This window comes from Palaemon carinicauda, chromosome 2 (genome assembly GCF_036898095.1).
Source record: "Palaemon carinicauda isolate YSFRI2023 chromosome 2, ASM3689809v2, whole genome shotgun sequence".
Classification (NCBI taxonomy): Eukaryota; Metazoa; Arthropoda; class Malacostraca; order Decapoda; family Palaemonidae; genus Palaemon; species Palaemon carinicauda.
In genome coordinates this window covers 41,422,912-41,436,036 of record NC_090726.1, presented here as the reverse complement: position 1 = coordinate 41,436,036, position 13,125 = coordinate 41,422,912, and the positions used below count along the sequence as shown (strand labels likewise).

At 43.8% G+C, this 13,125-nt stretch overlaps 1 protein-coding gene and 1 long non-coding RNA gene across 2 annotated transcripts in view; both read right to left on the bottom strand.

The window, feature by feature from the left end:
• Positions 1-7,550, bottom strand: part of LOC137616847 (uncharacterized) — a 32,133-nt gene extending 24,583 nt beyond the window's left edge. Inside the window, exon 1 of the long non-coding RNA XR_011039508.1 lies at positions 7,473-7,550. This is a non-coding gene — a long non-coding RNA (uncharacterized lncRNA). The remainder of the gene's footprint in view (positions 1-7,472) is intronic.
• Positions 1-13,125, bottom strand: part of LOC137624073 (zinc finger protein 585A-like) — a 413,407-nt gene that overhangs the window by 37,978 nt on the left and 362,304 nt on the right. The window lies entirely within an intron of this gene.

Genomic DNA, 13,125 nt, shown 5'->3' with positions numbered 1-13,125 from the left:
ACGGGGGGAATGCATAAAGGTCTAGATGGGACCAATCCAGTAGAAAGGCATCTATATGAACTGCTGCTGGGTCCGGGATTGGCGAGCAATAATTTGGGAGCCTCTTGGTCATTGAGGTTGCAAAGAGATCTATGGTAGGTTGGCCCCATGTGGCCCAAAGTCTCTTGCATACATTCTTGTGAAGGGTCCATTCTGTTGGGATGATTTGACCCTTCCGACTGAGGCGGTCCGCCATGACATTCATGTTGCCTTGAATGAACCTCGTTACTAGAGACAGGTTTAGATCTCTTGACCAGGTGAGGAGGTCCCTTGCGATCTCGTACAACTTCAGAGAATGGGTCCCTCCTTGCTTGGAGATGTACGCCAAGGCCGTGGTGTTGTCGGAGTTCACCTCCACCACCTTGCCTAGAAGGAGGTTGGCCCCATGTGGCCCAAAGTCTCTTGCATACATTCTTGTGAAGGGTCCATTCTGTTGGGATGATTTGACCCTTCCGACTGAGGCGGTCCGCCATGACATTCATGTTGCCTTGAATGAACCTCGTTACTAGAGACAGGTTTAGATCTCTTGACCAGGTGAGGAGGTCCCTTGCGATCTCGTACAACTTCAGAGAATGGGTCCCTCCTTGCTTGGAGATGTACGCCAAGGCCGTGGTGTTGTCGGAGTTCACCTCCACCACCTTGCCTAGAAGGAGGGACTTGAAGCTTTTCAAGGCCAGATGAACTGCCAGTAGCTCCTTGCAGTTGATATGTAACGCTCTTTGCTCCGCGTTCCAGGTGCCCGAGCATTCCCGACCGTCTAATGTCGCACCCCAGCCCGTGTCCGATGCGTCCGAGAAGAGAACGTGGTTGGGGGTCTGAACAGTCAGTGGCAGACCCTCTCTGAGGTTGATGTTGTCCTTCCACTAGGTCAGTGATGACTTCATCTTCTCGGAAATAGGGATCGAGACCGCTTCTAGCGTCTTGTCCTTTCTCCAGTGAACAGCCAGGTGAAATTGAAGGGGACGGAGGTGCAGTCTCCCTAACGCAATGAACTGGTCCAGTGATGAAAGCGTCCCTATCAGACTCATCCACTGTCTGACTGAACATCGGTCCTTCATTAGCATGTTCTGGATGCATCCTTGGGCTTGACTTATTCTGGGGGCCGACGGAAAAGCCCGAAAAGCTTGACTGTGAATCTCCATCCCTAGGTACACTATAGTTTGGGATGGGACCAGTTGGGACTTTTCCATATTGACCAGGAGACCCAATTCCTTGGTCAGATCTAGAGTCCACTTTAGATTCTCCAGACAGCGACGACTGGACGAAGCTCTTAAAAGCCAGTCGTCCAAATAGAGGGAGGCTCTGATGTCTGCTAAATGCAGGAATTTGGCAATATTCCTCATCAGTTTCGTAAAGACAAGAGGCGCCGTGCTTAGGCCAAAGCACAGGGCTTGAAATTGGTAGACAACCTTCCCGTAAACGAACCTTAGAAAAGGTTGGGAATCTGGGTGGATGGGGACGTGAAAGTAAGCGTCCTTGAGGTCTAAAGAGACCATCCAGTCTTCCTTCCTGACCGCTGCTAGAACAGACTTTGTCGTCTCCATGGCGAACGTCTGCTTGGTGACAAAGACATTCAGAGCACTGACGTCTAGCACCGGTCTCCACCCTCCTGTCTTCTTTACCACTAAGAAGAGACGGTTGTAGAAGCCCGGGGATTGATGGTCCCGGACTTTGACTACCGCTCCCTTTTCTAGTAAGAGAGACACCTCTTGCTTCAAAGCTAGTCGCTTGTCCTCCTCTCTGTACCTGGGAGAGAGGTCGATGGGAGTCGTTGCTAGAGGGGGCTTGCGCAAGAATGGGATCTTGTACCCCTCTCTGAGCAACTTCACAGATTGTGCATCTGCGCCCCTGTTCTCCCAGGACTGCCAGTAGTTCTTGAGTCTGGCTCCCACTGCTGTCTGAAGAATGTGGCAGTCAGACTCTGCCTCTAAAGGACTTGGTACCTTTCTTCTTGCTCCCACGTTTCCCTTCGGCACGAGCACCTCCTCTGCTGGAGGCTCTGCCACGAAAGGGCGGAATGAATCTTGACGCTGGAGTATCCATCCTGGGTCTAGACACGGAAGGCAAAGGGGTGGCTTTGCGTGCAGATGACGCAACCAGGTCATGCGTGTCTTTTTTAATCAAGGAGGCAGCAATCTCCTTGATCAACTCCTCTGGGAAAAGGCACTTCGAGAGAGGGGCAAACATAAGCTCCGACCTCTGACATTGAGTTACTCCAGCTGACAAGAAGGAGCAAAGGTTTTCTCGTTTCTTGAGGACCCCGGAAACGAACGAAGCCGCAAGCTCACTGGAACCGTCCCGTATGGCCTTGTCCATGCAGGACATAATGAGCATGGAAGTTTCCTTGTCAGAAGGGGAGGTCTTCCTGCTCAACGCTCCCAAACACCAGTCCAAAAAGTTAAACACTTCGAACGCTCTGAACACTCCTTTCATCAGATGATCTAAATCTGAAGGAGTCCAACAAATCTTGGAGCGTCTCATGGCCAGCCTGCGGGGAGAGTCTACTAGACTTGAGAAGTCGCCCTGGGCAGAGGCAGGAACACCCAAGCCGAGAACTTCTCCCGTGGCATACCAGACGCTCGATCTGGAAGCGAGTTTCGCAGGGGGAAACAAGAATGCTGTCTTCCCCAGGTGCTTTTTGGACTGCATCCAATCTCCCAACACCCTTAAAGCTCTCTTGGACGAGCGGGCGAGGACGAGCTTCGTAAAGGCAGGCGCGGATGACTGCGTGCCTAAAGCGAATTCAGATGGAGGTGAGCGTGGGGCCGCAGAAACAAACTGATCTGGATACAAGTCCTTGAACAGTGCAAGTACTTTTCTAAAGTCCAGGGAGGGAGGCGTGGTCTTGGGTTCGTCGATGTCCGTGTGCGGGTCGTCAAGGTGTGCAGCGTCGTCATCATCAGAGAGTCCATCGTCTGAATGCTGAAGAGGAAGCGGCAAAGGAGTAGGCATTGGCTGGTCAGCTGAGTCCGGCAGCACGGGTGCATGCGTGACTGCACTGGACGCAACGTCATGGAACTGTTGGTCAGTCTGAGAGCAGGCAACAACCATAGCTGCGCGGGGGCGCAAAGCGTCTACTCCCGACTGTATAGTCTGCTGTGGGCGAGTAGGGGTAACCACAGTGGGTTGCGGAGGTTGACGCACCGCGTCAAAACAAAACAACTTAGGTTGTTGTTGTTGTAACTCGCGAACGTCAACGGAGGGTTCCGTGCGTCGGCGAACGTCAACATGCGGCTGGCAGGGGACAGTGCGCATGGGTGGCGGGACTCTCACAGCTGGAGTGCGGGAGAAGGTAGCCTCAGCGTCAACTGGACGCACAACCGTGGTTGGTTGTAGGCTAACGGGTGCAGCGTCAACCTTCTCCGCACGAAAGTCCTGCATTAACGATGACAACTGTGTCTGCATGGTCTGCAGCAAAGCCCACTTAGGGTCTACAGTAGCAGGTGCGGCAACAGACGGTGTTACTGCCTGTTGCGGTACCGCTTTGCCTCTCTTAGGAGGTGTGCAGTCATCTGAAGACTGCAGCGAGTCCGAACTGACCCAGTGGCTACAACTGGGCCGTTGGACTTGCGCGGAAGGGACCTTGCGTTTGAGAGGTCGTGAGACCTTGGTCCATTGTTTCTTCCGAGAAACATCTTCCGCAGACGAGGAATAAATGGGCTCTCTCGTCTTCTTGTGGGTGGGGCGATCTTGGCAAGATACGTCCGAAACCACGGAGGGAACGTCTGTCCGCTGATTAAAGCCTGTCAAACCCTTTGGTCGTACGACATTGCTTCTCCCCTGGGCTTGGGAGCTTGCAAGAGGTCCCGGACTGGGAGGACGACAGGCACGAACAGACGCACCCTCAAGCGCAACACTAACACTTTTCACAACACTTCCACTCACTAGGTCACTACCCACTGCACTCTTACCCTTCAACTCCCTGACGTCTGCCATGAGTTGGTTACGGTCACTCGCCAATGACTCGACTCTCTCACCCAGAGCCTGGATGGCACGCATCATATCTGCCATCGAAGGTTGTTGAGTGCTAGAAGGGGGATCAGGAGCAACCACTACAGGGGAAGGAATAGGTTGTGGGGCATGGGGAGAGGAAAAATCAACTGAGCGAGATGAACTCCTCCTGACTCTATCTCTCTCTAGCCTACGTGAATATTTAAGGAATTCGAGAAAATCGAATTCCGAAAGCCCAACGCATTCCTCACACCGATCTTCCCATTGACAGGATTTACCCCGACAATTGGAACAAATGGTGTGCGGATCGATAGAGGCCTTCGGAAGACGCCTTGAACAGTCCCTAGCACTACACTTCCTGTATTTAGGGACTTGAGAAGGGTCAGCCATCTTGAATTAGTCAAAGGGGAAATTCAAAATCTATCCAAGTCGTCAACAAATAATCCAAAATTCAATCAAAGAATGCAAGGAAGTATTGAAGATAACCTCTGCAAAGCGAAAGCTAATAACTAGAAATGAGTACTTCACCAAAATCTGTGAAAATCAATCCAGTAAGCAACAGCGTATTTAGTAGGTCTTGCCGGTGGCACGACAGAGAGAAAATTGGTTCTGTGTTTACATGGAGTACTTGAGTACCTGCTCGACAGATGGCGCTGTTGATGTACACCCCCACCTGTATAGCGATCGCTGGCGTATTTTGTCCTTAGGTTTTTCTGTCGGGCAGCAGAGCTGACAGCTTATATGATCACCGGCTAAGTTTAATATTGAAAATTAAAAAGTAATTTGTATTTTCCTAATCATACAAACCTGAGTTCTTTACTCATGGGAGAAGGATAACATCGAAGCTGGGATACGGCAGTTAAAACTTTTAACCCTTTTACCCCCAAAGGACGTACTGGTATGTTTCAATAAACTCATCCCTTTACCCCCATGGACGTACTGGTACGTTCTTGCAAAAAACTGCTATATTTTTTTTTGCATATCTTTTATAATTTTTTGAGAAACTTCAGGCATTTTCCAAGAGAATGGGACCAACCTGACCTCTCTATGATGAAAATTAAGACTGTTAGAGCAATTCAAAAAATACATACTGCAAAATGTGCTTGAAAAAAAAATAACGGCTGGGGGTTAAGGGTTGGAAAGTTCCAAATAGCCTGGGGGCAAAAGGGTTAACAAGGTATAAACACCAGGCAGGTAGTTACCCTGAAAGGTTGTCCCCCCTTTAGCAAACTGTAACCTCAATTAGCTGCGGAAGGTAGTTAGCCTACCCTGAAAGGTTGTCTCCCCTTTAGCAAACTGTAACCTCAATTAGCTGCGGAAGGTAGTTACCCTGAAAGGTTGTCTCCCCTTTGGCAAACTGTAACCTCAATTAGCTGCGGAAGGTAGTTACCCTGAAAGGTTGTCTCCCCTTTGGCAAACTGTAACCTCAATTAGCTGCGGAAGGTAGTTACCCTGAAAGGTTGTCTCCCCTTCGGCAAACTGTAACCTCAATTAGCTGCGGAAGGTAGTTACCCTGAAAGGTTGTCTCCCCTTCGGCAAACTGTAACCTCAATTAGCTGCGGAAGGTAGTTACCCTGAAAGGTTGTCTCCCCTTTGGCAAACTGTAACCTCAATTAGCTGCGGAAGGTAGTTACCCTGAAAGGTTGTCTCCCCTTCGGCAAACTGTAACCTCAATTAGCTGCGGAAGGTAGTTACCCTGAAAGGTTGTCTCCCCTTTGGCAAACTGTAACCTCAATTAGCTGCGGAAGGTAGTTACCCTGAAAGGTTGTCTCTCCTTCGGCAAACTGTAACCTCAATTAGCTGCGGAAGGTAGTTACCCTGAAAGGTTGTCTCCCCTTTGGCAAACTGTAACCTCAATTAGCTGCGGAAGGTAGTTAGCCTACCCTGAAAGGTTGTCTCCCCTTTGGCAAACTGTAACCTCAATTAGCTGCGGAAGGTAGTTACCCTGAAAGGTTGTCTCCCCTTTGGCAAACTGTAACCTCAATTAGCTGCGGAAGGTAGTTACCCTGAAAGGTTGTCTCCCCTTTGGCAAACTGTAACCTCAATTAGATTGCAGCCGGCAGAAGAGGCGGGGGCTTTCGCACCACTACCCATTATCTACCGCCTAGTGCTAACATCTATTTGTACGTTTTTAACTGCCAAGTTCATTATTAAAAAACGAAGGTTGGTGATTGCGTTGGAAAAACTATGGGTTTCCACCAGTCATCTCTATCAAAATCATTTAAATCACCTTAAAATACATCATTTAATAGTCTTGTTCTCTCCATAGGTCATTGTACTATTGTATAATTTTACCATAAATTGTCATCGACGCAGAGGCACATATATATAGAAGGTCCAAACTTACAAATATTTGGTTATACAAACAAACAAATCTAACTGAAAATAACAAAGATAAGATAAAGAAATACTGTAAAAAAAAAAATATATCCTTTAATGCGGTAAAAAAGAAAAAACATTTATGATAACCTGATATCTATTTCATATGAAACCTACTTACACTACCGTATTCTAAGTTAGACATAATAATACATACAGGTGGCCGCTATCGTACATACACCCCTATGCCAAAATGTAACAAAAATCGACTAAAAACAGCTTCTAGGAACCAATTAAGCTCAAGGGTTGTATGTACAATAGCAGCCCCCTGTATTATTATGCCTAACTTAGAATACGGCAGTGTAATGGGGGTGGCAGGGAGGCGTTACTCCACCCCCACCCCGTTAGGTAAGTAGGTAAGGACACGGCTTGTAGGTTAGGTTAGGGGGGAAAGTTTAGGTTAGTTGACGTCCCTTTTTAACGAACACGTGAGGAACTGGCCGCTGATGTACAAAGGCTCCAAGTTCAAGTTTCGGACCTTCTGTATATTGCAATCTCGCTTTCTAACCCGGTCTAATCCACAATATCTTTCCTTGTTTAGGCATTGTGCTTCTGTATCCCACTTACCTAACCTAATCTAGGACGGACCTACTTTCTAAAAGTGGTTCGCGGAATCTCTGTAACCCGTAAAAAGCATTATCACAATTGGAAAACTTACTGGACCAGAATTTCATGTTACTTCCAATAAAAGCTAGTTATATATACTAAGGTACAGCTTAATTCCTAGGACACAGTTAATATTAATTTTCAATAGCAAATATCTACACCGAACTAGCTTAGGGTAGCCTAGGCTAGTCTTGGCCTTCACCTAATTATAGCTATAAATCAAATTATACTGCATAACTACTGGTAATTGTTTCGTAAAAAATGTATATATATTCATTACTTATAAATTTAAATATTTAATTAAAAAAAGGTCTCAGTTCAATTTAAAAACACGTTTTGTATGTAAGACGCGACTCCAATACCGCACGAGAAATCGTGTTTCAATATCGCTTAATATCTCAAAATATAATTAAGCTTTCAAACTTTTAATGTATATAATGGCACCTATAGCATTAAATAAAGCTTTAGCTTTATTTATTTTACCTTGTCATACTTACAGAACGAAGTTAAATGAAGATATACGTGATAAATTCTTAAACGGCCAGAGTCCAGACAGGTCGCCATTGAGTATTACCACTGGATTATCGTACATGAGCATTAAAGTTGTCGTTTTTCAACTAAAATTATCGTACACGCTTTCTACATAATTATTAAGGAGTTACATGATTGACTTGTTTCAAAATATTTTACTATAAATGTTTAATTAAATACATACACACGCATATGTATATACCTAATGTATGTATCGTACATCATACCGGACCTAAAATAATTGTACATGTATGATAATTATCGTGCAAATGACACCCATGTAGTCTTGTTTACAAGATTTCTTCTTTTACTTCTTGGGGCGAGAATTGAGAATCCGGGTCTATGGAATTTTTAAAATTATCCTCAAATTTACCTAAAAAAAAGCAATAATTGTACACAGTAATTCTATGTGAAAACGTATTTAGCCAAGTTATAAGATTATCCATAACTTTTTTTACGATTTGTGTCAAAAATCTATCAGATTACTGGCTAAAACTGGTTCCAAATTTATCATAAAAAGCAATAATCGTACACAGTAACTCTATGTGGAGACGTATTTATCCCTGATATATGATTATCCATACCACTTTTTACGATTTGTGTAAAAAATCTATCAGATTATTGTCTAAAATTGCTACTAATAGTACGGTCCATCAAGCATTTGAATATTTAAACGATTGCTTGTTTGATAGAAAATGCTGTGTAAAAATTGGAAACTCTCATTCATTATATGAATAATTAAACAGAGGGGTACCCCAGGGGAGTTTGCTGGGCACAGTTTTATTATGTATCTATGTTATTAGTCTATCAGAAGTACTACAGGAGCGTGAACTGAAGTTTAAACTATTTGCAGACGATATACAATTTTAATGAAAGGTGGACAAGCTGATAAAGATTATGGAATTAAGTTAACACGTCAAACACTGATGGACCCAAAAGTATAGAAAATTATATATACTGATAAAGTCAAGGGAAAAATCTACAAATAACTAGATAAACTAGAATAACTAAAAGGGAATATGATGTTGAACATGCACTGAAGATTAAACCAGTTCTCAATACGAGGTCAACTTCAAATGGAAATGCTGGTGAAAAGGTCAGCGAGGAAGAAGTAAACCAAGTCCAAACTATGGTGGCCAACACAGAGATGATAAAAATGGGAAAATTAAAACCTAAAATAATGATTCTGCAATGTTTATGATGATGAAGATGGAGTGGTAAATGCTTTTATTTTAAAGTAATTGTTACCTGGGCTAGATTTTAATCACCTATCCCTCACAAAGGTAAGGACATTTTAGAAAAAAAAAGGATTACAAGTTCAAGACTAATGACAAATAGAATATATAAACTGCACTAAGTTGAACAAACCTGGTGATTATAAACTGAATTTAAGAAATTGCAAAGCTTATGATTTGGAATTGAAGAAATTGGCATAAAATACGGACCTTGGACACGTAAAAGATAATAACGAAGTAACGTAAAACTACGGTCGTCTGTATTTTACTGAAATACGGTTGAGAACCATTTATATTTCACTAAGAATTTCCGGCTGAAATTACTGTTTTTCTAACAGTGTAGATGGTGAGATAATCCTTCTTATTCTTCTTCTTTGTCTACATCTTTTCCCACTTCTATGTGGAGTCGATGTTTCTGACCAGCTTTCTCCATCTACCTCTGTCCCACACTTCATCACCGGTTAATCCCTTTGATCGAAGGTTATCCTTGATACAGTCCACCCACCTTCGTTTTGGTCTCCCTCTCCTTCTCGTTCTCTGTACCTCCATTTCCGTCACTCTCCTCCCAATATACTGTTCATCTCTTCTCATGACATGACCATACCACCTCAGTCTACTTTCTTGGATCTTATCTTATTGTGGTCCCCCTAATTACCTCATTCCGTATCTTATCTCTTCTTGTCACCCCACACATCCATCTCAACATTCTCATCTCTGCCACATCCATCTTCGTCTCTTCTGTCGAATGATTTTATTACAAATATACAAAATATCCCAAGTTCATATGGTAGCCAGATGTGGTATATATGAAATAAATGACTAAAACCATGTAGAAATCGGTATTATAACATATACACAGTAATATATGAATAGAAATAACTCAGATATAAAGATGAACTGACTGTTGTATTTGGGCCATAAGCCCCTCAGTTTGAGGCATAGCCTCCTCAATTTTCTCGTAACACTCAAAAATAAACTACGGGAGAAAGGAAACGACCTTCTCGTTTTCTCTTTATTCCTCTCTACTCTCTACTACAGATTCAAACAAAAGCTTGGGGGAGCACGCAGGTCCCATGGTTCCTTTTTGTAGAAAACTTCACATAAAAAAAATAGATAACATTGTGATACAGACAAGACAAATCCATTTAACCAGCAAATCATAAATTTCTCACTTTTATTCTCTTTAAAGCTTCCCCAAAGGTAAAAAAAATACAAATATGTGACGAAAACGGGAGAGGGGAAGTCCCGGCTCCCATCCACTCGGGAAATTAATACAGTTTTCACAATATAATCACAATTCACATGGATTACTCTTTATAATTGTAATGACCCAATCATAATAACATATCAACCTTTCAAATAAACATATTTTTCAATAAATCAACTATTTCGATAATGTCAACAAACCTGGGTGCGTTCTCATTGGACAAACACTACACTTACCAGCGTAAACGAACGTTGGGTGCGTTTTCATAGGACAAACAAACCAACATTTAACATCCTCCCCACCATAGGAGTGTCTCAACACTCCTATCATCATCAGAGCCTTCCAAGGCTATCTTATTACCTTAATCTACAAGTCAAGTTTAATAGGAACCTTAATAGGTCTTCCCTTTCGGGACTTACCAACATTAGACACTAAGGGTGATTCTACAGGCTCCTGTCTAAGATTCTCAAGTCTCTCCTCCTGGGAATTACTACCCATTTCACCCTTCAAATCTGTTATTTCTAGATTATACAAATTTTGCACAGGTCTGGATATAAATCCACGTTTGGTTTTAACCTCAACACTTCTAACAACCCCATCTTTTCCAGGATACAACTTAGTAATAACTCCAAGAGGCCACCTTAACCTTGGCACCCGTTCATCCTTTACTAGTACAACAGAACCCTCTTTAAGGTTACAATTTGGCTTGAACCCCTTCACCATACAAGGCAGGTTTCTAAGATACTCAGTCTGCCATATTCTCCAAAATTTGTCTAACTGACCCAGACGCACAGCTTCTCTTACACACAAATCCTTTGAGGATACACCACAGTCTGGATCATCTACTAGCTCTAACTGAAAACCTGCAGAACGGCCAATTAGGAAATGGGAAGGGGTAAGAGGATTTGCGATATCAGGTTCCTCACCTACAAATGTCAAGGGTCTAGAATTAATACAAGCTTCCACCTCATGAAGTGTAGTCTCTAATTCACTCTTGGACAAAGAATTAGTGCCCAATGTTTTCCTCAGTGCAACTTTCACAGATCTAATGAGGCGTTCCCACCAGCCTCCCCACCAAGGAGCATTAGGTACAATAAACTTCCATTGGGGCGTCAACGAGCCATAATGTTCTCTTAACAGGTTGGAGACACTCACAAAGGTTCTAGCATTGTCAGAGTAGAACACTGTTGGAACACCCCGTCTAGCTACAAACCGTCTAATGGCCAAATTACAATCAACAACCGAAAGAGACTCGGTGAGCTCTAAATGAACAGCTCGAATGACAGCACAGGTAAAAAGAAGTATATACAATTTCTTGGATGGAAAATCAATACAAAATAAAGGACCAGCAAAATCCAGACCTGTAACCGTGAATGGAGGAGCCGACTTAACTCTCAACTCGGGAAGTGGCCCCACAGGCTGGGAACAAGCCGAGGCATCACAACGCCGACAAGCCACACATTCTCGACAAACCTTCTTTGCAATCTGACGAAGGCGAATGATCCAGTAACTGTTTCGTAAAGTGGATACAAGTGTAGCAACACCAGCATGCTTGAGCAACCTATGCTGGAAACGAACTAACAGTAGAGCAATGTGGGTACCAGGAATTATTATAGGGTGCTTACTCTCAAAACTCAAGTCTGCATTCTCTAAGCGCCCTTTTATTCTCAGTAGCCCATCCTCATCTAGGTAAGGATCAAGTTTAATCAAGGAAGAACCCCTTGGGAGGGGGAGAGATCTACTCAGAGCATTTACTTCCTTTGCAAAGGCCTCTCGTTGCACAAAGTACAGCAGTTGTACCTTAGCCTTCGTCAATTCTCCATAGGTTAAAGGTCCACTTAATTTGCGGGACGAAGGTCTGCAATTCCCAACAAATCTCAGTACCCAACCTACTACATTAAGGGCCTTTGTAAAGGAACTCCATCGGGTGAATTCAAATAAGGGCGGCTCATTTTCAACTGCAACACAAACTGTGTCAGTATCACATATCTCTTCTGAAGGAATGTCCGCCCCCCTGCCTTCCTGATGAGGGAGCGGGGAGGAACAGAGCCAAGGAGGACCCTTCAGCCAAATATCAGACTGCAAAAGCTGCTCAGCAAAAACACCTCGAGATACAAGATCCGCTGGGTTGTCCTTGCCTGGACAATGCTGCCAACATGAAGGAGGTGTCAAATGTTGAATCTCAACCACCCTGTTAGCCACAAAGGTTTTCCATCTATTGGGGTCCCCCTTTATCCAAGCTAGGGCTACTGTGGAATCCGTCCAACATTGAACAGAAACCTCTTTACCCAGCTGCAAGGCGGACGTCACAAACACAACGAGTCTAGCACATAACAGGGCTCCGAGTAATTCAAGCCTAGGAAGGGAAACCCTTTTTATAGGGGCTACCTTGCCTCTTGCAACAACCAGCGATACCTTGAATTTCTCCCCCTCAGGCACTCTCACATAAACACAAGCACCATAACCCTTTTCTGAAGCATCACTAAATGCATGGAATTGAACATTAGGAATTTCCTTAAAGGGTGACTCAGAAAACAAGTACCGATCTACTCTAAATGACTCAAGCACAGAAAATCCTACAACCCATAATTTAACTCTGCCTTGCATAGCCTCGGGTAATAGCTCATCCCAATCTAAACCTAATCTCCAGATTTCTTGAAACAGTATTTTTGCATGCATAACAAACGGACATATGAGCCCCAAGGGATCAAAACACCGAGCTATGAGGCTTAACACATTTCTTTTTGTACAAACAATATCTCCAAAGGGGTCCAGGTTCTCAACCTTAAAGGTAAAACAGTCAGGGGAGGATACCCAGTGGAGGCCTAGAACCTTGACACTCTCTTCACTAGAACCTTCAGTTATAGTTAAAGTCTTACAATTAGAAGTACACTTTGACAATGACATACCAGCCTCCTGCAGGATACCATAGGCTTCTTCAAATCTTAAACTTGCTTCTGCGGGACTATCAGCCCCAGATAGCCAATCATCTACATACAGATTCTCATACAGTTCAGAAACCACCTCTGTGAGAGGGTATTTCTTTAAATGAAATTTTAAGGTGGCATTTAATAAAAATGGACTACTCTTATTACCAAAGGGCATTCTTATAAATCTGAAATGTTTAACATTGTTCCCCTCTTTCAACAAAAACCTATGAACATCACGGTCCTCCCT